We start from the raw sequence: 4,073 nt of genomic DNA, 5'->3' as shown, positions 1-4,073 counted from the left end.
AGGCAAGCCACAAAAAATGAAAATATTTGCAAAACATGTATCTGATAAAACATCCAAAATATATAATGAATCCTTACACCTTAAAAGAGAAAACCAAGTCCATTTTTTTTTTAAATGGCAAAAGATTTGATCAGAGTCTTCACCAAAGAAGATACGGAAATTACCTAAAACCAATGAAAATGTGTCCAACTTCATTAGGGAAATGAAAATTAAGAAATGCAAATGAGAATACCACCATGGCGGTACCATGCTCGCTTCGGCAGCACACATACTAAAATTGGAACGATACAGAGAAGATAAGCATGGCCCCTGCACAAGGGTGACACGCAAATTTGTGAAGCGTGTTGTATTTTGACAAATTGGCACATATGAAATAGTCATGGGAATGTAAAGTACAGCATAGGGAATGTCGTCAATAATATTGTAATAACTATGTCTAATTTCGGGGGGATCACTTTGTAAATTATATAAATATCTAACGACTATGCTGTGCACCTGAAACTAATATAAAATAATATTGAATGTCAACTGTAATTGAAAAATCAAAAAGGGGGGCGGAGGGGAAGTTAAGGGGAATAAGTTCGAACTTCCAGGTATAAATCAAGTCACGGGGCTGTGGTGCTCAGCATAAGGGATGGAGCCAATAATATTGTGACAGTGCTGCACGTGTCCCATGGTGGCTGGACTTATCATGGTGGCCACTTTAGGTGCATAAATGTTGAACAACTATGGTGTATGCCTGAAACTAATACAATATTGTATGTTAGCTACATTTTAATAAAAAGTTTTTCTAAAAAAAGAATATTTTAATGACAAGAAATATGATTAGCTGAAGTTATTAAAAGACAGTTGCTAAACATATTAGTAATTCTCTTTTGGTTGAATAATAATAAACTTAAATTTGTTCAATCAAAAAAAAAATTTTGTGCATAAAAAAAACCTGACGATACCAAATGCTGACATGCATGTGGATCAACCGGAGCCCTAATATAGCACTTATGGCAAAGCAAAAAGGCTTAGTCATATTGGAAAACAGTTTCTTTAAAATTTAAGGGCACACTTAACCATACAATCCAGCAATTCCAAGAGAAATAAAAATATATATCCTCAAACAACTGTAGGCAAACAAACATCCATAGCACCTTTATATATAATAGTCCCAAACTAGAAACTTAAATGTCCATAATAAAGTTGTGATGTGTTTATAAAATACAATTCAGCAACAAAAGGAACTAATAATGACATGCAACAACCTGGATGCATCTCGAAGCGCTATATTAAGTGAAAGAAGCCATGTACAAAAGACCACACACTGTACGATCCCACTTAACTGAGAACTCCAGAAAAAAACAAAACTCTAGTTACACGAGGTAAATCTCTGGCAGTGAGGGGCTGACGGTGGGAGGAGAGGTCTGAGGCAAAGCGGCTCAAGGGAACTTTTTGAAATAATTACAATTTTTAAAAATCTTCATCGTGGTACTCGTCACATGGCCAAGTACATATGTCGAAAGTCATGACACTGTATACTTTAAATGGATAAATTTAATAAATATTAATTTTACTTCAATAAAGATGGAATTTTTCAAAAAGAAAAAAATACCTAAGGAATACATTTAACCAAGGAGGTAAAAGACTTTTATACTGAAAACTATGACACTGGTGAAAGAATTGAAAGGAGACACAAATGTATGGAAAGATATTTTGTGCTCGTGGCTTGGAAGAATTATATTGTTAAAATGCCCATAATACACAAAGCGTTCTAGTAAGTGCTCACTTAACGTTGTTGATAGGTTCTTGGGAATTTCAACTTTTAGATGAAGTGAGGTATATAACAAAACAAATTTTACCAAAGGCTACTTGAAATAAACAAGAGTTAAGTTCCTACAGCATATTTCCGGTCACAGAACCACCACCAAACTTTTAAATTAAGAGTCAAAACACTTTAATATTAAACATTGTAATAAATGTGAGCTATACCTACATTTAGGAAAGATAAATAAAAAGCAATTCATATCATTCTTTTCCGACTCACTGATCCAGTTCAGGGTCACAGGGGACAGGAGACTTACTCAGCAGCTCAGAGAGCAAGGTGAGCCCCCACCCTGGATAAGATGGCCTTCCATCTCAGGGCACACTCACACACACCCACACTCACTCAGACCGGGACAATGCAGACACGCCAATTCACCTCTCATGCACGTCTTTGGGATGGGGGAGGAAACCCACACAAACACAAGGAGAATGTGCAAACTCCACACAAAGTGGCTCCCACCTAGAATCAATTTTTTTCTCATCAATATTATAACAAAATGACAGTGAATAAAGCAACATTATTTGAGGACCTGTTGTATATAGATTCATTGCAATCCCTATCAAAATTCCAATGGCTTTTTTTTTTTGCAGAAACAGTCCTAAGACTTGTTTGGAACCACAAAAAACTCTGAATAGCAGAAGCAATCTTGAGAAAGAAGAAGCAAGCTGGAGGCATCATGCTTCCTGCTTTCAAACTATATTACAAAGCTATAGTCATCAAAACAGTATATCACTGGCATAAAAATGAACACATTGATCAAGGGAACAGAATAGAGCCTCAAAAGAAACCCGTGCATGTGTGGTCAATGAACTTACAACAAAGAAGCCAAAAATTTATAAGGGGAAAGGATAGTCTTTAATGACAGGTTGAGAAAACCGGACATCCACATGCAAAAGAATGAAACTGGACCCTTACCTTACACCACTCACAAAAATTAACTCGAAATGGATTAAAGACTTGAACATAAGACCTGAAGCCATAAGACTCCTAGAAGAAAACAGGAGGTAAGTTAATAGACATCAGCCTTGACAACAATGATTTAGCTTTGAGACCAAAAGCAAAAATAAGTGAGACTTCATTAAATCAAAAAGATTATGTACATAAAGGAAGCTATCAGCAAAATGAAAAGGCAACGTATAGAATGAGAGAAAATATTTGCAAACCATATATCTGAGAAGGGGTTAATATCCAAAATATGTAAAGAACTCATACAATTCAATAGCAAAAATCCCAAATATTCCAATTAAAAAATGAGCAGAGGAACTGAATAGACATTTTTCCAAAGAAGACATACAAATAGGTGACAGGTACACAAAAAAGGTTCTTGACATCACTAATCAGGAAAATGCAAGTCAATGAGATATCACCTCACACCTGTTAGAATGACTATCAGCAAAAAGATAAGAAATAAGTTTTGGCGCAGATATGAAGACAAGGGACCCTTATGTACCATGGGTGGGAATGTCACCTGGTGCAGCCACTATGGAAAACAGTCTGGAGGGTCCTCAAAAAATTAAAAAGAGAAACACCATATGATTCAGCAATTCCACTTGGATATTTATCCAAAGAAAATGAAATCACTATCTTGAAAAGATACCTGCACTCCTTTGTTTACTGCAGCATTATTTACAATAGCCAAGATATGGAAGCAATTTAAGTGTCCATTGATGGATGAATGGATGAAGAAGATGTGATATTTTATTATTCACCATATAAAAGAAGAAAATTCTGCCATTTGCAACAGTATGGATGGACTGAGGGCATTATGCTAAGTGAAATCAGTCAGACAAATACTGTATATACCCATTTATATGTGGAAGAAAAAAACCCCTGAACTCATATAGAGAAATGGGTGGATGGTTGTCAGAGATGGGTTTTGCGGGGTGGGGAAAATGGGTAAAAGTGATCAAAAGGTACAAACTTCCAGTTGGGGACATGACGTACAGCACGGTGAGTGTAGTCAATAATACCTCATCGTGTATTTGAAAGTTGTTAAGGGAGATTTTAAAAGCTATCATCACAAGAAAAAAATTACGTGAGGTGATGGATGTTAACTAAACTTATCCTGGGAATCATTTTATCATGTGTACAAATATGAACTTGTTACGTTGTACATCTGAAACATATAACATATAATATGTTATATGTCAATTATATTTCAATTTTTTAAAAGATAGTTTTAAAGACTAAGAGTGGTGCTGTAAAGAAACCCAATTAACTTTGTCAATGAGGATGACCACCTGTTTTTTAACCTCCTATT

General features: G+C 35.5%; 1 protein-coding gene and 1 non-coding gene across 2 annotated transcripts in view; both read left to right on the top strand.

Annotated features, from left to right (window-relative positions):
• The window catches only part of LOC105292604 (kinesin-like protein KIF28P), a 66,904-nt gene that overhangs the window by 16,082 nt on the left and 46,749 nt on the right, over positions 1 to 4,073 (top strand). The window lies entirely within an intron of this gene.
• On the top strand, positions 248 to 354 carry LOC111740250. The gene has a single exon (XR_002780556.1). It is a non-coding gene; the product is annotated as a U6 spliceosomal RNA (small nuclear RNA).

Source organism: Pteropus vampyrus, unplaced genomic scaffold (genome assembly GCF_000151845.1).
Source record: "Pteropus vampyrus isolate Shadow unplaced genomic scaffold, Pvam_2.0 Scaffold60, whole genome shotgun sequence".
Classification (NCBI taxonomy): domain Eukaryota; kingdom Metazoa; phylum Chordata; class Mammalia; order Chiroptera; family Pteropodidae; genus Pteropus; species Pteropus vampyrus.
The sequence above is the reverse complement of the archived record's forward strand: the minus strand, read 5'-3'. Positions and strand labels throughout refer to the sequence as shown.